Source organism: Neofelis nebulosa, chromosome 14, assembly GCF_028018385.1.
Source record: "Neofelis nebulosa isolate mNeoNeb1 chromosome 14, mNeoNeb1.pri, whole genome shotgun sequence".
Classification (NCBI taxonomy): Eukaryota; Metazoa; Chordata; class Mammalia; order Carnivora; family Felidae; genus Neofelis; species Neofelis nebulosa.
The window spans coordinates 27,804,055-27,827,124 of record NC_080795.1 but is presented as its reverse complement, the minus strand read 5'-3'; positions in this window follow the sequence as shown (position 1 = coordinate 27,827,124).

The following is a 23,070-nucleotide window of genomic DNA, read 5'->3' as shown; positions in this document are numbered from 1 at the left end:
GACTTGATTCCTTTAAAAGATTAGCCTAATCATGTCACTACTCTGCTCAAAGTACTCAATGAGCTTCCTATGACATCCAGATTAAAATCTAGTTGCTCTTGCCTCCTTAATGCTCCTTCAACCTTCTAAACACATTTCCACTTGTGTCTGGGAGAAGGCCTGGGGCTTACCCTTCCATCTTCCAGACACAACTTTCCACATGGGTTGTCCTTTCACATTGTCAAGAATGGCTTGCCTTCACCACCCTTCTCTAAAATCCCCTCTTCTTTTAGTCTCTTTCCTTCCCCTGCATAAAGTGTTCCATGGCATTTCTCAACTCCTGACACACTGTGTATTTTGTATATAATACATATATTTCCTATGGGTGTTTTGGTTTTACTGCATGCTCTCATTAGAATGCAAATTCCAGGGAGTAGGGATAGTGCTTCATTGTTTTGTTGTACCTCTTGTAACAAGAACAGCACCTGTCAAATAGTAGAAGTTAAAAAATTATTGACTGGTTGAATTTCTTGATCTGCAGTTTTTTAATCTAAAGCTAATATGATAAAATTTTATATTTGATAAGTCTATGTGCTGCCATCATGGAATTTTTCTACATTTTATAATTTAAAAAAAAAGAAGACCCTTTATTTAAGATTAGACCTGCTTTAAAAAATGACTTTGGGACATGAGAAGGGCCAGACAATAGAAGAAATGGCAGGAGGAGAACAGATAAAGAAAGATATTTCCCTTAATTTAATCTGACAGAATAGATCACAAATTCTTTACTAGGAAGTCATTAGAAACTAATATCAAAACCTTATCACACATTACCTAATGTCATTGTAAAGAATGTGCCTGCATCCCCAAAGGCAAGGGAATTAAAAGCAAAAGTGAATTACTGGGACCTTATGAAGATAAAAAGCTTCTGCACAGCAAAGGAAACAACCAACAAAACTAAAAGGCAACCAACGGAATGGGAAAAGATATTTGCAAATGACACATCGGACAAAGGGCTAGTATCCAAAATCTATAAAGAGCTCACCAAACTCCACACCCGAAAAAACAAATAACCCAGTGAAGAAATGGGCAGAAAACATGAATAGACACTTCTCTAAAGAAGACATTCGGATGGCCAACAGGCACATGAAAAGATGCTCAACGTCGCTCCTCATCAGGGAAATACAAATCAAAACCACAATCAGATATCACCTCACGCCAGTCAGAGTGGCCAAAATGAACAAATCAGGAGACTATAGATGCTGGAGAGGATGTGGAGAAACGGGAACCCTCTTGCACTGTTGGTGGGAATGCAAATTGGTGCAGCCGCTCTGGAAAGCAGTGTGGAGGTTCCTCAGAAAATTAAAAATAGACCTACCCTATGACCCAGCAATAGCACTGCTAGGAATTTATCCAAGGGATACAGGAGTACTGATGCATAGGGGCACTTGTACCCCAGTGTTTATAGCAGCACTCTCAACAATAGCCAAATTATGGAAAGAGCCTAAATGTCCATCAACTGATGAACGGATAAAGAAATTGTGTTTTATATACACAATGGAGTACTATGTGGCAATGAGAAAGAATGAAATATGGCCCTTTGTAGCAACATGGATGGAACTGGAGAGTGTGATGCTAAGTGAAATAAGCCATACAGAGAAAGACAGATACCATATGTTTTCACTCTTATGTGGATCCTGAGAAACTTAACAGAAACCCATGGGGGAGGGGAAGGAAAAAAAAAGAGGTTAGAGTGGAAGAGAGCCAAAGCATAAGAGACTCTTAAAAACTGAGAACAAACTGAGGGTTGATGGGGGTGGGAGGGAGGGGAGGGTGGGTGATGGGTATTGAGGAGGGCACCTTTTGGGATGAGCACTGGGTGTTGTATGGAAACCAATTTGACAATAAACTTCATATATTGAGAAAAAAAAAAGAATGTGCCTATGTGTTTGTATACTAAAGGTAATTGTATAAAGTAAATAAAATTTCATTCAAAAATTATAGACTTAATCATCCTCAATTAATTCCTTTCCTGCTATATGATGTCCTGGGTTAAGAAAAGTACCTAGTTTGCATTGATATCTACTGAAAATTTATTAAAATAAGTAACTTTTTTTTTTAGAAAAAACTCATTGCAAGCTGCATTTATGCCTCTGTATGCCATGTCCTATATTTGCAGATGGCTTCAATTTGACATCATGGATTTTCTTTCTTCCCTTCTTATTCAATATAATTTATAATGCCCCTGCTATTTAGTCAATCCTCTAAATACAGCAGAAAAGAATGATGACAATCATAATACGATTATTGTCATTACATTATACAATATTGATAATATTTGTTTATCATAACAAGAGTCAACACTTATACAGTGCCTATTATGAACCAGATACTGTTCTAAGAGTTTTAGATACAGTACTTCATTTAATTGTTACAACAACCTTAAAAAGAAATAGAATCGATTCACATAAAAAAGTACTGGAAGGTTAAGCATCTTGCCCAAGATCACTTAGGATCAACTTCAAGGGCAAGCAACTAGTATAGTTGCCTTGAAAGACCCTGTATTTAGAAAGGCTCACACTTGTTTTAATGCTCTACTGTGGCTGTCTCAAAATTCTTAACACATTTTTAGTAAGGTGCCCTGCATTTTAATTTTGTGTTAGGTTCCACAAGTTACGTAGCTGATTCTGCTTGGATATGAAAATGGGTTGTTGATTTATGGCAACCTTGCAATTAATCACCATGCTCCACTACTTTTTTCTTCATGCAGAAAGGGAACTTTTCACACTTATTTACTCAACAAATATCACGTGCACGTCTTCTATGTTCCAGACACTATTCTAAACATTGGGGATACAGTGAGGAGCAAGATAGGCGATGTCCTCCTAATAATGAAGCTTATTTTAGTGGACATACAGATAATAAACAAATGAATAACAAAAAATCCCACATAGGATTGTGGTAAATTCTATGAGGTGAATTAAATTAGAATCATAAGATCAAAAATAACTGGTGGCTGCTATAGATTGATCAAGAAAGGATGACATGCAAAACAAGAAATAACTAACAAGACACCACCCAGGAGAAGGTCTGAAGAAGGTTTCACTTAGTTTCACGTTTGCTCTTTATTTGTTCACCTTCAGAAATAGACTTGACCAAAACTAAGAGCAATTTATTTTCCTCATTTCACATGCTTTTATTTGTTTTATTTATAATTCTTAGCGAATTCATTTTTCAAAATGGAAATTACATCAAAAGATCTGTTGAGAAAGCTTAGTATCTCTTACATTGAAATGCCAAAGGACTTTGTCAGTGATTTATGTGTCTATAAATTAAAGTCGGTATGCTTAGGAAAATCTGGCCATGATGCTAATTAATTGCAATGAGAACAAGATGGAACTGATTAAAATATTGACTCATCAAATCCAGGCTGCTGTGTGCTCTCCATGGGGAGTGCCACCTGAAGTTGTGTGGTATGACATCACTGATGAGGAGTTGGCTTATAGCATGCACTTTCCAAAACCAGTAGAATATAAAACATTATAGTTTACACCTTTTATTTCACGGATGGGGAATCTAAGGCACAGTAAGTTCATTTAGGTGATCAGAGGAAGTTCAGGCCTCCCGATTCATGCCCTCCTGATTCCTGTTATTTATCTTTAATTAAGGATGGAACATCATGACATATTTGTATTGCAAATAAGGGCCCTAAAGCAAGTCAGGATGATCTGCAGATGATTAGTTCTTCTGAAACGCTTATTATGTCCCACTTAATATACCTTCCCTTATACCACATTCAGACCCCAAGTCCACTTCCACACACAACCCCACATGCACATTTCATTCAGGAAGAAAAGGATCCTTATTCAGCATAGATATTTGATACTTTAGAATTAAAACTAGACCCTGTTAATGAGATCATGTCATTCTTCTTTATACCCTTGCATGTCTTAAGTATTTCAGTATAGCCTACACTAAATTGCTCTTCACAAAAATAAGGTAAAGATATTAATAATTACATACTTGGCCCAATTAATATGTTTCTTCCACATATTAAAAAAAAATGTTCCCCTCCTAACAGTGATCAATTATTTGTAATTAGAATCTACTCTCCTTCATTTATCAAACTTTGCATTGCTGAAAATGACAAATAGCCCCTGGACATTTGAGAAAACAAGGAGTACAGTCAGAAATATGAAAATATCGTCTCTTAAGGAGTGTGGAGGAAATTATGGTCTTGGATTTCTAAGTACAGCTCACCTCAAGGCATGTTCTCATCTATTTGGAAACTCATTGGCTTTCTCTGACTTCTTTTTAGGGAGACAGAGCATGCATGCAACCAGGGTAGGGACAGAGGGAGGAGAGAGAGAATCTTAAGTAGACTGCATGCCCAGCACAGAGCCCAATCCAGGCTTGATCCTGTGATCCATGATGTCTCAGCTACATACAATTTGCTTGTGAGGTTTTGAGAATGAATTAAGACACTGCATTAGAGAGTTCTCTATAGAATGTGAAGCAATCTGACTAGAATTCTTTTTTCTTCTGTGAAAAAGTAGACAATGTTGCATCTGCTTCTAGCAATCTAATACGACTATATTCATCAGAATATGGAGTCATTTTAAGCATTATTGCTTTCACAATTATACGTTAAAAAGGTGGAAGATAATAGGATATCTTCAATCATCGTGGCAAGACAACCTGAGTTCATATTACCATTTGTTTTAAAGTTTTGTCATTTTCTTCAGCTCTATTATTATTTCACAGCCTTTCCACCTTACCTGGTGAGAGCTGAATAATCCAGTGGTTAATAAGAATCTTTTTAACATTTTGGAGCACCTGGGTGGCTCAGTCAGTTAAGCATGTGACTTTGGCTCAGGTCATGATCTTGCGGTTCATGGGTCAGAGCCCTGTGTTGGGCTCTGTGCTGACAGCCCAGAGCCTGGAGCCTGCTTCAGATTCTGTGTCTCCCTCTTTCTCTGCCCCTCCCCTGCTAATGCTCGCTCGCTCTCTCTTTCTCTCTCAAAAATAAATATTTTTTTTAAAAAAAAGAATCTTAACATTAAAAAAACCCGAATGTATGTATCCTGTTACCTTACCTTGTATCAAAATACATTATAATACCTTCGAGACAGAAACATCACTCCACATTTATTGCAGCTTGGAGCTATTTGTGATAACACTGTGAACACTATGTTTGGATTTCAGCTTCATAAAGCTGGTGTATGTATACATGCTTGTGCTCTTGCAGGTCATGTACTTGATCTAATTTAACTGCCCTTACTAACCAGTGACATGTTTTTATTGGTGTAATACTGGATCAGAAGCCATCTCATTTCTGTGTTAAATAGACTCCATTACAGAGTCTGTTGCATTTGACATTATGGAACTAGCCTGAGAGATTTTTGTGGGCAACTGTTTTGTGGCAACTCCCTTGAAATCCATGGTGAAGCTTGATGTTGGAAGGTTGGCTTTCTACTATTACATCTTTGCAGAGCCTCAGACAAATAAAATGCAGGAAGTTAACTTGAATTTAGATTGATCTGTTTAGTAAATTGAACGCAACAAGTTTCCAAGTAGTATAAAAATCATAACTGGTCACTGTGCTCTGTTAATTAATTAAAGAGATAAACTGAATTTAATTTTTTATTTGATTTAAAAACAAGCTACATATCTAACACATATCCTTAGGATGATCAAATTAGGGGTACCTACGTGGCTCAGTCGGTTAGTGGCCGACCTTGATTTTGGCTCAGGTCATCATCTCACAGTTTGTGAGTTTGAGCCCCCACATCGGGCTCTGTGTTCAGAGTGTGGAGCCTGCTTCAGATCCTCTGTCTCCCTCTCTCTCTCTGCCTCTCTCCCTCTCTCTCTCTCTAAAAAAAGAAAAAAAAAAAAAACCTTAAAAGAATGATCAAACTACGTCAAGTTCTTTGTAAATCTAAATCCATTCAGTGTAGATGAAGTTCACTATATTTAAAATATATCCAGCACTATAAAAATAGTTCTTTTGTATTTTCTCCTTATTCTTCTTCTCTGTTACAGAATCTGATGGACTTGACAAAGCAGTTGTTCTGTCATACCTTTCTTCCTACTGTTAGGTCCTCTCCACAGCCATGACACTGGACAATGTGTTACAAAGTCAACCCTTTGTGTTTGCTTACATTAATAGGTAATTTGACTTCCTATATACACTTCATATTCTTAAGTTTCCCAATATTTTATATAAAATTTAAAACATAGATTCACTTGTAGTTTATACATTGCATAGAGTGCAAAATTCATGCATTCCCTGTGTATCGTTTCTAATAGTCATTCAACCAATCTTGGCATATGAGAACTTCATACTCAGATTCAACTATTTCTGAAATTATGACATTTTGCTCTTCATTCCACATATTAGGAAGCTCGGAGTCACGTTAATTTCTCCCCCCTTTTTTCATCTCCTTTCTATTCGAATCAATTTATAATTCCTTTTTGCTTTACTTTTGAAAAGTGTTGGTTCTTCCTGTTCTCGGTGCCTTTCCATAGTAAGATCACCAGGGTTAGTACAATACTGCCTAATGGGTACATGGCACCTCTAGACTCATCTTGTCATCTACCTCTCCGATGAGTTTCAATTTTATCTCTATGCAACTCTACTGAAGTTGTTTTCCTGGAATGAAAATACGATTGATGATCCCATTCCCCTGCTGGTGAACATTTCAGTTATTCTAATTTTCAACGTCACAAACTATATTGCAAATAACAATAGCATATATACCTATATATGCATGTATGAGTAATTTTGAAAACTAACAACCTAAAAGTGAAATTAATGGGTATGGGGATACATACTCTGTTAATTTTGATACATACTGCAAAAAAAAATCATTTTAAAGATGATATTCATTTATGTACCAACCCATAATATCTTTTTCTCCTCATACTTACTTTCAGAGGATATTATCAATTTTTGTAATTTTTTCAATCTTAGGGGGAAAAGTCCTAACTTCTTGTTTTTTCCAAATTATTAGTGAGTCTAAGCATCTTTTCATATGTCTTTATTATTCTATTGTGTTTCTTTTTCTGTAGTTTGCCTATTTATATGTTTTGCTTAGCTTAAATGTCAAAAACATGTTTCACAGTCAAACAAAATGTCCAGATGTAATTATTCTTTTTTAACAGCCACATAATGTTTTATTTTTTATTTTTTAAGTTTATTTCTTTATTTGGAGAGAGAGAGAGAGAGAGAGAGAGAGAGAGATTCCCAAGCAGGCTCTTCCTGTCAGCGATCATGACCTGAGCCAAAACCAAGAGTCAGACACTTAACCGACTGATTGAGCCACCCAGGCACCCCCTTCCTACATAATATTTTAAAACAAGTATATTTCATAATTTATTCGGTAGTTGCCATGTTAATAGATATCCAGAATGGTTCTAGTGTTTTGCTATTACTACTAATCCTACATTATATGTTTTTACCAAGAGGTGTTTATAGTGCATTAGTAGAAATTTCTAAATGTAGTATTGCTGGGTTAAAACACTGACATATTTGCATACTTTTTTTTATTTTAATAAATACTGATAGCTAACTTTTCTTTTGAAAATATTTGTATTTATATGTACAATCAGATTGAGAACATGCTTGTGTATTTGTATGACTACTGTATTTGGTAGTCTTTCCCACTAGATTGTAAGAACATTGAGAACAAGGAATGTTGTCTTTTGTTCACTCTGTATCCCCTTTGTGTAGTGTACTGCATGGCACATTATAGACACTTAAAAACATGTTTTATGAGTAAACAATAATTGAATGCATATACAAGTTCCTAAATTCTAAATGTGATACCAAACATTAAAATCATGATACCCCTGACATTTCATTCCTTCAGATGGAAAAGATAATTGGCAAAATAATTTTATGGAGTTATTTGATTGTCATACATTTTAGTGTGTCTTTACTGATACTGATACAGTATGTATCACATGACTGTGCATGTGCATATGACTGATGAAAATGACAGCAACTTTATAATCAACACAGAAACTATAATTCTGTGTCCAGAAAATTCTTCTCCCCCAAAGATTCAAGATTCAGAGCTTCTAAAATCCCCTTCCTTTAGTTCCCAAACATTCTCCATTTTCTACAGATTCTTTTTTTAAAAAGTTTTTATTAATATATCTTGAGAGAGAGAGAGCACGTGCATGCATGAGTTGGGGTGGGGCAGAGAGAGAATCTCAATCAAGCTCTGCACTGCCAGTGGGGATCCCAACACAGGGCTCAAACTCACAAACCGTGAGATCATGACCTGAGCCAAAATCAAGACTGGGACGCTTGACTGACTGAGCAACCCAGGCGCCCCTGTCTACAGATTCTATGACAAACCTTTCCTTGTAAAAAGAGAGATTAGCTGTTTTTAGACCATCAACACCCAACTGCTTTTTCTCTTTGATAATTGGAAGAACTCTAACTGTATTGAAAAAACAGAGGACTCTGGACAGAAAGTAGTCACATATAGGAAGCATTTTCCTTGGGGATAGATGCTAACACCATTTGTCTAGTCTAAAGTTTTCCGGGGGTCCCACTTTCTAGGAAAGACAAACGTTATCCATGTATTTTTTTAATCATATATCTTTGGTCTTTAAAAAAAAAAACCCTATAACCATTTTATTATGTTAAGGGATTCTGTGCACCAAAAATTGGGAAAGAGATCAGTGGGAATGCTTTGTCTCTGTTCCATATGGGGAGCCTCAGCTAGGAAGTCTTGTAGCCTGGAGGTAAGTTGATGACTAAAGGTTGGCATCATTTGAAGTCTTGTTCACTCATGTCTAGTGGTTGATGCTGGCTTTCAGCTGAAACCTTAGCTGGGACTCTATGGTACATGAAGTCTCTCCAAGTAATGATTGGGCTTCTTTACAGCAGTGTGACAGCATGGATTGAAAGAGCAAGTATCCCCAGTCCACAAGGCAGAAATGCTTGCACTTTTACAATCTAGCTTCGGAAGACATATAAAGTCACTTCTACTGTACTCTGTTGGTTGAGACAGTCACAAAGTTCCACCCAGGTTCATGGTGAAGGGGCACAGACCCAACACTAAATGAAAGAAATGATAAGGGCACATTATAAGAATATGTGGGATGAGAGATATTATTGTAGCCATTCCTGGAATATACAATCTGCAGTATTACTACTCGGAATTTGGTATTTGATATTTCTATGTATTTTTTAAGTTTAGTATATATGCATGTAAAAATGAAAATACATTTTTATGCTTTAAAACTTTATACATATTTTTCACAAGCTATCTGTGTTTTTTTTTCCTCAATGTTGCTTTTTTTGTTCTGTTTTCTTTTGTTTTGAGAGAGAGAGAGAGAGAGTGTGCACAAGCAGGGGACAGGGGCAGAGGGAAAGAGAGAATCCCAAGCAGGCTCCATGCTCAACACAGAGCCAATGTGGGCCCAATCCCATGACCCTGGAATCAAGACCTGAGACAAAATCAAGAGTCCAATGCTCAACTGACTGAGCCACCCAGATGCCCTTCCTAAATGTTGTTTTATGACTGATGTAGATTGTGGGGCACCCAGGTGGCTCAGGTGGTTAAGCATCCAGTTCTTGATCTCAGCTTAGGTCATGATCTCTCAGTTCCTGAGCTTGAGCCCCAAGTCCACCTCTGTGCTGACCACTTGGAGCCTGCTTGGGATTCTCTCTCTCTGCTCCTCCCCTGCTCTCTCTCTTTCTCTCAAAATAAATAAATAAACTTTAAAAAAAGGATTGATGAAGACTGATACGTATATCTAGTTCTTTCCTTTTAACTTCAGTAGAATATCCTTCTGTGTAAGAATACCATAACTTATTTGTTCCTACTCCTGCTCCTCTGGTCTTAAAGTCCCAGCAAAAGTGAATTTTCAGCACTCTTTAACACTCTACCTGCAATGACAGCATGGTCCTCAATGTGTTAATTATAAGTTGCCACATTATGTTAACAGGAAAATAAAATTGAAATAGCTTGAGCCTCAAAATCTAGGTGAATGTTTAACTTATATACTCGTTCCAAAAGTGTTTTTTTTTCTAAAATTTTAATAGGTAATACTTGTAATATCATTATAAAATAACAATATGTTAAATGAATGAATCAATCAACCAGTCTCCTGATGATTAGCCAAGCAGTAAATGAATTCATGGCCCTCCATTTTCTGGAGACATACTTTCCAACGTGGCTTATCATACTTCTTCTTCTGCTGACATTGGTGCCTCCCCTTGGAATGCCTTCCATTCGAATTTCTGTCAGTTACAAACCTTTCCATCCTTCGAGCTGCCTCTGAAAGTCAGTCTGGCAGGGACAAAAGCTCAGGCTCCAGATTCAGACAAATCTAGATTTAAATACCTGTTCAGCCACTTTCAAACTCTATGAATTTGAGAATATTTTCTAGACTTTTTTGTTATCAATAAACTACAGATAATAATAACATCAACCTGGCAGACTTATTTTAAAAATTAAAATATTTGTATCTTTTATATGAAAAATGCTTATTATGTGGTACATTTTCAATAGATATTAGTTGGATGGCATTTCCTTCATGACACCTCTGACCACCAATCCCAGTAACATAGTGAGGTAGTTCCATCAATTTTTTTTGTTTATTAGAATCATATGGAGGATCTTTAAAATTCCAAATCCCAGGTTACACCTCAGAACAATTAACCAAGTCAAAATCTCTGGAGGTGGAACAGAAGAATTCGTAATTTTTTTTTTTTTTTTTGAAATTCACTAGGTGATTCCAATGGGAAAACAAACTTGAGAACTATGGCAATAGTATCCCTCCAATCTTCCTGATCACAAAAGAAGCATCTGGAATATTTACTAAATAATTAAAAGAGCCTCCTCAAACCTAACAATCTGAATCTCCAAGGCAGAGACATAGTAATCTGTATTGTTAAAAAGTGTCCTAGGTGGGGCACCTGGATGGCTCAGTTGGTTAAGGGTCAGACTTCGGCTCAGGTCATGATCTCAAAGTTGGTGAGTTTGGGTCCCAAGTCAGGCTCTATGCTGACAGCTCAGAGCCTGGAGCCTGCTTCAGATTCTGTCTCTCTCTCTCTCTCTCTCTCTCTCTCTCTCTCTCTCTCTCTCTGCCCCTCTCCTGCTTGTGCTCTCTCTCTCTCAAAAAATAAACATTAAAAATAAATATAAAAAAAAAACATTAAAAGTGCCCTAGGTAAATCTCACCAACAGGAAGGTATGGAAACAAGCTATTGGTATATTGGATGTACTTCTATATTAGAGTCTCTGAATAATTTCTAAGCTCATTTTCAATGTGGGAGAGTTCCTCTTTCAATTTTGTGTTTCCTAACATAGTGCTTACATATATTGGGTATTCAATAAATGTCTTTAGTTGAACTGAATTAAGAAACACAAAAGTAGAGTAATTATTATAAGTCCATTTGCTAATTAAAACGTTTCCAATTTGTATTAAAAAGTGAAGGTGAAACACTAGTATCCAAAGTACAAACACTTGTACATAATCTGTCATCCGAAAAATGCTGGCATTAGCCTCAGCTTTGCCACCATTAAGCTTCAGGATCTTGGAAAGCCACTTAGCTTCTCTGAGCCTCAGTTTCCTTATACGCATAATGCTGTTCATACACACACAGATTAGGCAGACTGTCTACAGTTTATTCACTGTAAATGCCAAACAAGTCCAAATTGTATTAGGTATGCATGAGGAGAAACTGAAGCAAATTTCTCTATTTTAGGTTGCCTCTCTTAATTTTTCTTCCTGGAAACAATTGCATCACTTTTCTACAGCCAAACATTCTTTCCCATTTTATGCGGCTCTTTAGTATCTGCAGATGAAATGTGCTCAAAGCCTCAACGCCACTGCCCTTCCCACAGGGGCGACAGCTTCCAGGACTGCACTCTGCCACTGCTACATATGTCTGTGCTTATTTTTATTCTGAGACTTCTCTCTCACTGTCTGGTTTGTGAATTATGTGTCTGCTTTCTATTTCCTGCCAGAATGTTCTCTCCTCAGCAGTCGGTCATTTTTCATCAGCAGACATACACAATCATCACTCTCATTGGTAATCCTCTCACTGTACCAAATGAAAAACATATTTATTTTTGTTGCTGTATTTTAACCACATCTTTTCTCACTTTTCAATGAGTTTGGTTTTAAGATTAAGATGATCAGAATAAAAGAACAGATATAAGATGGTTCGTCTCTGGTCTTCCTACTCAAAGATTATGACAGAATCACCCTCAGAAAGGATAGAATAGTCAGTAATTAGCTGCCAGTTTATTTTTCACTAATTATGTGGAAGAAAAGACAGTGATATTGAAAAACTGACCTCAACTGACTTGAATGACTGCAATACACACAAACAAGGAGTGATATCTGCGCTAATAGGTACAATTTTGATAGTCAATTTCTATAACTGAAATTATAACTCTTTCTTTCCATCATTTTCTGTAAGAATTCATACACTGAAAGATGATTGAATTTTTTTAAATTTAGGACAAAATAGATATTAAAGGAAGTAAAATGAAAAAATATAAATAACATCTGATATCAAAATACTTTTAAAAGAAAATAATATTGGATTAGAACCATGGTGCATGTCTCTTGAATAAGAATATGCTTTTCTTCAGTGCTGCCTTTTGCAAAATGTGATTGAAAATGTTATCCAAAAAAGGAGGTAAAATGTTATAACTAAATCTAACCAGGCCTTGGGACCAACACCTGTTTCATTTCTTCAATTGATGGTTTAAATGTTAGGTAAAGGCCAAATGTCCATGATCATTCTGTAGGTCATTCAACTACCTGCAGTCACAATGAGCCATAGAGCATAACAGAACAGACGAGAATATTTTATGGTGGTTCTGTTTCTGTATCTGGATGAAACTAGCAGAGAGATTTTTCAGCAAGACATCTACAATAATTGTCCCAAACTTGAATGAATCAACAAATCTCTGTTCAGTGCCAGTAAACACCTTAGGAGATAAAGTAAAAGATGAAGAAGAAAGAACAACTGCCACTTCAGGTTTTAAGCTGCATATCGAGGACTGATCATACAGGGGTGGCTGTTGAAGACGTAGAGATAACCGGCACATGATCCGGAGACAGATGGTTTTAATAAACCCAGGAGCTATAATCTGATGGAGTTCCATTCTTACATCCATTGAGCGTTGTTCCTCAAGATAATCACTCTGAGCAGATATACAATATTCTCCGTAATTGTCAGTGCTCAAAACAATTTTGAAATACCTCTTTTGGTAGAAATAATGCATTTTTCAAATGACAATTGTGACTTGTTTGTAATTGGTCCTAATTTTTTAATTGTCTTTGGAAATATATTTTTATATATGTGCATGCATAGAAAAGTGTTTAAGAACATGGAATCTGGATCAAAAATACCTGGGCTTAAATTCCACCTCTACCAATTCCTACCTGTAAGAACTTGAACAAGTTACTTAACCCATCTGTGCATAGATTTCTTTCTTTATATCTCTGTACCTAATTCACAGAAAGGTTGTAAGGATCAAATGATTATACATATATGTGCAGATACATGTGTATACTATAAACATACATATATAAAACGCTAAATGAGAATTTGCTGTTATTGTTATTATTGAATAATTAGAGATCATCTTTCTTTTCATATTTTTCTTGGTGACGAGTTTCCTCTAGAGTTATTTTATTTTTCCCTTTGTAAATTAATACCTTTAACCATGCTAAGTATATTTTCAAAATGTTATAAATTTTACTAGAAGTAAAATTAATATAATAATCTTAATAGGAGCCCCAGGGTGGCTCAGTCGTTTAAGTATTCGACTCTTGATTTTGGCTCAGGTCATGATCTCATGGTTGTGAAATTGAGCCCCACGTTGGGCTCCATGCTTGGTGTGGAGCCTGCTTAAGATTCTCTCCCTGTCTCTCCCTCTGCCACCCTCCCCTTCGCTCACCCTCTCTCTCTCTCAAAAAAAAAAATTAATTAAAAATAGTAATTTTAATATAAATTGACATGATGATCTCAATATGTGAATAGTAATTATTACATGTTAATTATTCTATATGGTTGTAGAATAACTTTAAATTTTTACATTTAGGAAATATACGAAAATAATATTTATATGATATTTAATATTTCCACAAAAGTACATAGCCTATCTCTCCCTTTTCATGTTTTAATGTTGCTCACCAACAGTTTATAATTTAATTCATATTGTTATTTATATGTATTTTGCATTTTTAAATATCTCTTCTTTTTTAATGTTTATTTATTTATTTATCAGAGAGAGAGAGAGAGAACACAAGTTGGGGAGGGACAGAGAGAGAGGGAGACACAGAATCCGAAGCAGGCTCCAGGTTCTGAGCTATCAGCCCAGAGTTGGATGCTCAACTGACTGAGCCGCCCACGTGCCCAATATGTATTTTAAATTTTTCTGTGATTTATTATGAATGGAATTTTTTTCCCATTGTATTTTGTAACAGGTCATTGTTGATATCTTAGGTTGGTTTCCCAAAAGCAGATGTGGAGACAAATATTCATATGCAAGTAATTTATTAAGAAAATATTCCCATGGAAATGTATTCCCAAGAGAGTGGGGTTAAGGAGGACAGAGAAGAGGTAAAATCTCAGCAAAGATACAGTCTCAGACCAAGTCTTGCCTAAAGTACCTTCAACTTGATCCTATGGGGAACTATGACATGTAAGCTAAGACTCATGTCAAGGAACTAGAGCTTTCATATGCCCATGCATGTCAGTCAATGGTTAATGGACAGACCCAGGAAATATAAGTTCCCAGAAACTTCTAGATATTCATTGAGACAATGTAAACACTAGTAACCTGAATGCAGTTATGCAACAAACAAGTGCCACAAATCCACCGACTGGAAATCAAAGATACTAAAGCCATGGCACATAAAAACAGTAAAAAGAGGACCTGATGCTCAACATCACTAATCATCAATGAAATAAAAGAAAAGCAAATCAAACCACAATGAGATATCACCATATATCTGTCAGAATAGCTAAAATAAAAAAGACAAGAAATAACAAGTGTTGGTGAGGATGCGGATACAAAGGAATCCGTATACGCTGCTGATGGGAATGTAAGTTGGTACAGTCATTGTGGAAACAGTATGAAAGTTCCTTAAAAATTAAAAAATAGAAATACTATATGGCCCAATAATTCCGCTACTGGATATTTGCCCAAAGGAAACAAAAACACTAATTTGAAAAGATCTAGCATCCTGATATTTATTGCAGCACTATTTACAATACCCAAATTATGGAAGTAACCTAAGAGTCTATTGGTAGATGAAAAGACAAAGAAGATTGGTATATATCTACAAAGGAATATTACACAGCCATAAAAAGGATGAGATCATGCCATTTGCAACAATATGGGTGGACCTAGAAAGTATTATGTTAAGTGTAATAAGTCAGACTGAGAGAGACTAATACTTTATGATGTCACTCATATGTGGAATCTAAGAAATAAATAAATAAACAAACAAGAAGCAGAATCATACCTGTAAATACAGAGAACAACTGATGGTTGCCAAAAGGGAGGAGAGTTGGTGGTGGGCCAAATGAGTGAAGGGAAATGGGAGATAAGTGATTCCAGTTATGTAATGAATAAGTCACAAGAATAAAAGTCACAATGTAGGGAATAGCATCAATATCATAATAGTGTTGTACGGTGACAGGTGCAAACTTCATCTGGAGTGAACATAGCATAATGTATGAACTTGTCCAATCACTCTATGTACACCTGAAAGTAATGTAACATGTGTGTCAGGCATACTCAAAAAATAAATAAATAAATAAATAAATAAATAAATAAATAAATAAATAAATAAATAAATAAAAAGAGAAAGAGGGAGAGAGAGACAGACAGACAAACAGAGATTCAGAAGGAGTAAAGGTGACAGGAGACTTTTGCATAAGATTCCTGCACAGAATCTGTCAGCTTCACTTACAAAAATCATAGAAAATACAATTTTCTATAGAGGTGCTATTCATTTAATAAAATAGATGTTTTCCTGAAAAAAATAAATAAAAGAGGATCTGAGAAGATCATGACAGGGCATCTATATTGTCCCCTTTGGGACAAGTCTTGCTTGTCTCACACCCATTCCCATCTTATATTGAGTTCACTCCATCCTGTAACAGATTCTTCAAAATGATGGTTGGTCACAGTTTCTTAGAAAAAAATAGTTCGTATCTGGAACAGTAGCTGGAATTGGAGTTGCTACCTGATAAAGTTTAAAATAATGCAATCATTTTCAAAGACGCACCACATTCTGCACAGGCTAATAAGAAGAGATAAATGGGAATGTGAACAGCATCACTACCCTTCATCTTCTGAGCCTTTCATAGTGGCACACACTTCAGCAATTCCCAGCATAAGTAAAGTGTACTTTCAATTCAACATCCTGAAGACAGGAGAAGTTCAAAGGCTTCTATGCACCCTTCCTACCATAATGACCATCACTTCCTGGATCATAGGGCCACTGGAGGGATTCTTCCAGATGCCAAGTATGCTCATTCCAAGTATACATTCAGGAACTGAAGAAATAAACACAGGATGGGTCTGTGGATCCACTGGGCACTTGATGATTCAAACTTAGGACATAGCTCCATTTATTACTTGATTATTATAAACATCACATTGGTATTTTGAGTCCCTAAGAATTGGTGTTAACCTCCAAGAGTTTAGATTTCTCATTTTCTCCAATGTACAATTACTGTAGCAATTTACCTCAGATTTCTTTTAACGGGGCTGGAGGAAGAAAAATTGTTGATGCCCATGGCAGTGTTGAATGTGAGCCCAAACTCTTCCTTCAATAAAGAGGCTCTTGGTCTGTGAACTGACTTAGGTTTGGAATTAGGGGAGATGACATGATTCTCCATTGTGTTGACTCAAATAATGAATTTAGTCCACTACCTGGAATTTTTCTTGTTCTAGATCAGGTAATGTTTTTGCTATGCTGTACATTTACTCTGTTTTAAGGACGTGAGATTGATTAGCTATTGCTAAAGATTTCTGTGGGCCAAAACTTCTAATGTACTTACATTAATATTCTCACTTAGTCTCTGGCCATTAAATGTTGCATTATCTTCATGAGTAGCCCAGCTCAATGATGGCATATCCTAACATTAAACCTATTGAAGACATTCCCATATTTTAAAGATATGTATGTTCCTCTCACCTATGTAATTTCCCAATGACTGAGTGAAGGGAGTGTCCTTTAGGCTCTCACAGAAAAAGCAATGTGGGGAGAACTGGTTGCACATGATAAATCCATTCCAATTTGCCTATTTCCCTAAGTCCTTGAATTCTTTCCTCTATATTATACCAAGGAAGTTCTGGTATCTCAAACTTATTATTGAGTTACTGGAAACAAATTTTTACTCAATAAACCAGGTAAAATGTTAGAGGCCCTTCCACCTGTCACAATGAATACATTACATTCAGACCCCTTGATAGGTGCACCCATATCAATAAATTTGGCCTTATCTATTCATACACATTTTGCAACTGATTTTGGAGTATAAGCTATTTCCTCCAGGTCACTTTGAGCATATCCCTTGGAGCATGCTGAGAATTGACACCAGTTATAAGATGGTTGGGATGAATCTTGAGAAGAAGGGACATTACTTGTATGACAACTAAATCAGGAAAGGTTATTACAGTATCTTTAGTAAGAGAAAGCTAACCTCACAACAGGAGGGAGGGCTATTTCCATTAGCAAAGAAAGTTCAGAGTGTTCAAATGTTCAACATTCTTAACATATCTAAGTCTTCCCAATTATCCTATTCCAAGTCTCAGGGTCCACACATTCTCCATCAATGTCCTGACCTTCACATTAAGAGATTTGATGAGGCTGTGAATTCACCTTTTGTAATCCATACAATGAAATTTTGTTTCTGATATTTCAGGGAGATTATCATAGAACTTCAGGAAATAAAGATGATGGTTAGGTTCACCGTTGAAGTTCTCTGGCTCCCTGATTGTGACTTGACTGAGATTCACATCACTTGAAAGTTTAAAGATTTGAAGTATCATTTTCTTTCTGAAAGCACTTCAATGCACTGGGGAGCAGCCATCGCCCTCCAGAGTGTTTTTGATCATCATTGGAGCCACTACAGTGAAACACATCAGCCACTTCAATTCTCCAACCATTTGTTTCACTGGATACTTTACCACACAATCAACTGGAGATGATAAATGTGTTAATCATGATATCACTGAATGCCATGACTTATCTGGATCCCATTTCATTTTCGCAAGAATGGCAGCACTGCATTCAAGTTTAGTTCAGAAAGAAATTGAACCAATCCCTAAAGACAACCCAAATGTTTGCAAAGACAAACACACCTTGGGACAAAATACTTTCAATGCATTTAGCTAGAAATGATTAATATCCAAAACATAAAAAAGAATTTCTACAACTAGTAAGAGAAAAACTAATGCCACAAGAAAAAATAGGCAAAGGCATATGAACTACCAACTGCACAAAGGACATGACCAATAAAAGCATGGTATAATCTGATTAATTGAGTACTTAATCTTTAGGTAGTGGTCCTTTTTATTTCTAATTCTTTTGCCTTAAAAAATAATTTTTTGATATTAATAAAGTAATGAGTTTCTTTGGTTAATATCTTCTGGGTAACTTTTCTCTTTGCTATCTTTCTGCATCTTCAGTTGTCGGTTGTAAACTGCATAGAGCTGATTTTTAAAAATATAACCTATTTATTCTCGCTGCTGAGAATGATCTTTTTACATTTATTGCAGTTATTGCTATATTTGGAACTGTTTCCACTCTGATCATTTCCATCTCATCTTTGGTGCTATCGTTGTGCCATATTTTATATGTTGATTTATTCTAATGTGTAGGCACTATTGTTATATATATTCAATGATTGTTTATATTTACTCATGTGTTTAACATGTTAATTTTGGGGGTGCCTGGGTAGCTCAGTCAGTTAAGGGTCTGACTCTTGATTTCAGCTCAGGTCATGATCTCACAGTTCTTGAATTCGAGCCCCACATTAGGCTCTGTGCTGACAGTGTAGAGCCTGCTTGGGATTCTGTGTCCCTCTCTCTCTTTTCCCCTCCCTCTCTCTCAAAAATAAATAAACACTTTTTTAATGTTGATTTTTTTGCCCATTTAATGTATCTCACACTCTTTCTAGGATAATTTTCCTTTTATCCAAAGTACATCCTTTTCAAGTTCCTTTAGTGAGTATAAGAATAAACTCAGTATTTATTTGTCCTAATTTGAAAAAAATTAATGAATCAAAAACTCTTATTCTTGAAAAAGAGTAAATATTCTAGATTATTTTTTTCTCATAACTTTGAAAAAACCCTTCCTTTCTTTTCTGGCTTTCACTGTCATGAAATCTGCTGTCAATTTTATTCACATTAAGTTCATTTTTCTATGGCTTTTTAAAGATCTCTTTACCTTTGGAGGTCAGTTAAGAAACTGTAATGCATTTAGGAATTGATCTTATCTTCTTTTTATCTGCTTAAGATTCATTTAAGCTTCTGTAATTCAGTAATTCATGTCTTTAATCAATTATGAAAAGTCTTAGACTTTATCTATTAAATAGATTCTTTCCTTCATTGATTCCATACTCTTCTAAAAGTCCTATCGGTTTGATTAAAACTTTCATGGTAAATATGTTTTTTTTATTTTTTATTTTATTTTTTATTTTTTATTACAGATTCTTTTTGTTTCCTTGTATACTTGTTCTTAAAATATGTGCATCTTTCTCATATTTTCTATGTTGCAGTTGTTCCCAGTGTTTTAGTTTTAACTGTGATTTCTATTCAGTGGACTTTTTCTGGGGAATTTTCACCTGTCCTGGGATGCATCCTTCTTCAGAGGATATATATTTTTCTGACCAGATATGTGAAGCATCTTATTTCATGCTGTTTATTTTGTTCTTTCTTTCTGTTCCATTTTGCTTTTCTTTTATTACGTGTTATATTTTTTTGCTTTCGGATCAACTTAATTCATGTTTCTGCTTGTGGTTCCCGAAAGCACAAGAGACCAATGCGATTACACATTCTCAATGTAAACTTTTTGCTCATTGTTTGACCACTGAAAGTAGTAGCCAAACCAGATAATTTTCTTTGTCTTCTTTCTTTACAATAAAAAATTTTTGGTTGTTATTTTTGGTTTGTTTTATTTTTTTCATCTATTCTTTTACTAATATTTAACTCTTTTGATTCTCAACTCTGTTCAAGAACTTCACATCCAACCTCCTTCCCTTTGCCTAAAGACAGCCAAGGCCTGGTCTCCTGGGAAAGCTTCCTGGTTTTCTGGAATTCTTCTGCAGAAGAATTATAAATTTCAGTTTTATTTCCCAATCAGTTTTCTAACTCTTTGGTTTTTATCTCTGGAGATTCCCTCCCCTTTTGATGAATGCATTAAAAATTGTTTGTTATATTTTATCCTCATAAAAATGTATGCTGTAGTGAAGTTTTTCTGAGTATGGATTCTGCATCATTGCCAGAAATACAAGTCCTGAAATTTTCACTTAAATTTCATCTTTTATTCAAGAGTTCCTTGAAGATAATATTTGATTTTCAAATAGTTGTTGAGTATTACTGTTTGATTTTTGAGATTTATTGAAGGGTTATTCTAAAATATGACCTGTGTGTTTCCCCAATTGGGTAACTTATTGGGATTTCTTATGTGGCCTAGAATATCATCAATTTGGTCAACGTTTTAAGAAAAATGAAAAGGATTATGTATATATAGATATATAGATATAAATGTATAGATATATATATATATAAATATCTATATTTATATATATATATGTAAATATATATATATATCTATATATATATATACACATATATATAAATACACACACACACATACATATGCATTTTTTTTGAGAGAGAGAGAGAAAGAACAGGGGAGAGGAGCAGAGGGGCAGAAAGAGGTGGGAGAGAAAGAGAGCAAGAGAGAGAATCTCAAGCAGGCTCCATGCTCAGTGGGGAGCCAGATGTGGGGCTTGATCCCACAACCCTGAGATCAGGACTGAAATCAAGAGTCAGATGCTCAACCTACTGAGTCACCCAGGTGCCCCAAGGATGAGATATTTTTAAGGGAAGAAATGTCAATTATCAATCTACTAGAATTTACTATTAAATCTATTAGGATGTTCTATGTTCTTATTTATTTTATAATTTATCATTTGCCAAAAATTGAAAGTGGTAAGAACAACATGTTTCAAATTGTAATATTTTACTTACTTTTCTTTTCTCTAGTAGTTTCTGCTCTGTATACGTCAATGCCACGTTATTTGCTGCTTAGATTTTGGTTCTATTATATGCTCAGTGCAGACAGTAATGTTCATCTTTCTTCCATTTACTGGTTTTGTTTGTGAATTATATTTCAGGGGACATTTGTAGTCACACTCCTAATAAATAATAGTTATTGTTTGCTGAATATACCTTTGTTCATCCTTTTGTTGTTTACTTTTTTCTGCTATACTGTTTTGTGTATGGTACATATTTACATATTTGGGGTGACCAAATGCTAATCTTTTTTTAAATTCCAATATAGTTAACATACAATGTTAAATTATTTTGGGTGTACAATAGAGTAATTCAACAATTCCATACATCATTCACTGCTCATTATGAGACTTCCCCCCCCCCATGGTAACCATCAGTTTGTTCTCTATTAATCTTTATGCTTTATAAGAGAGTTAAACTTCTTTTTCCTTTGCATTTACGGTTGTGTATGAGATATTTAGTCATATAAACATCCCTGTGTTTCATGCTCTGTTTATTTTGTGCCTCCTTTCTGTTTCCTTTTACTTGTCCTTCTCTATCTAGATATTTCCGTAGTGATTTAAGAGTCACGTTGTTTTTATGTTTCTACTGATCACTTACAAATTAACATTTAAAAAATGCAGTGGAAAATATCTATATTTAAATTTTTCTACATCAGTGCAGAAGTGCTATCCGTTGACTTCCTCCTATGAAAGACGAGAAACGTAGTGTGCTCTACTTCCTCTCCTCCTGCCACCAACCCCACCCACGGCTTAGTTTTAATAAAAAATAATCTGGATTCTTAGGTCCATTTTGGTATTAATACATGGTATGTATCTGAAAGAATTGTCCTTGTATACTAACATTAATTGTTACAGCCATTTTTATAGCTCCTAGGTATCAAATAAAACAATCTTCAAATAGTTTCAATGCTTACTGACTGTCATTTTATACCATAACTTCCCCATTTTTGTGATCTCTATTTTAATTAATCTCTTTTTCAACTGCTAAATTTTTTTTCAGAAGTGAATGTGGGCAGTGTATTTTCTTAGAGTTTGCATGCAAGAAAAGAACTTTCTGTTGCCAAACACATGACCAATAATCTGTCTGTGTTACAGGATGTTTCACTGGAAGCATTTTCCCTCGAGAAAGAAAAAAAAAAGGAAAAGAAAAAAAAACTATGCCCCAATTTTTCCCCCTAAGGCACTTAATAATGCAGAGATAATTTTATTGCCTGATTTTTTTTCCTTTGGATCATTTAAAAAATATCTCAGGTCAGAGATCGAGTTGTCATCAGGGAAATAGGTTAGCATATCCCCACATAATTCAAGTAGGGCCTTTGCCTCTCTACCAATTCTTCCCTGTTGTCCTTGTCTACAAGAGAAGCAAGTCTTTACAGGACATGGTTTACCATTTGCCTAGCTGCCTATACCAGAGAGGAGACATGGAAGCACTGGGGACCACCATGTCAGGAGTCACTCTCCATGCTGTCAACTCTCTGCTTGGTGGAGCCTGAAACATAGTTACATGTTTAAAAAAGAGAAGCAATCCAAGTGCAGCACCCTTCATAGGCTACAAGTCTCATTTGCCTCCTTCATTCACCTCTTGATGTAGATATAAATATTATTTTTCATCCCCATCTTTCAATATTTATGTAAACTCATGAATCTGACTTTAGCTCTTTCATAAGAAGAAATGTATGGCTCAGCCTCTTAAGTCTTGGTACCACCAGCACAAAACAAAAACTTCTTGGTGTGAAGACAGATCACATGTATCTGTGGAATATATACTGAGTGACTCTGTT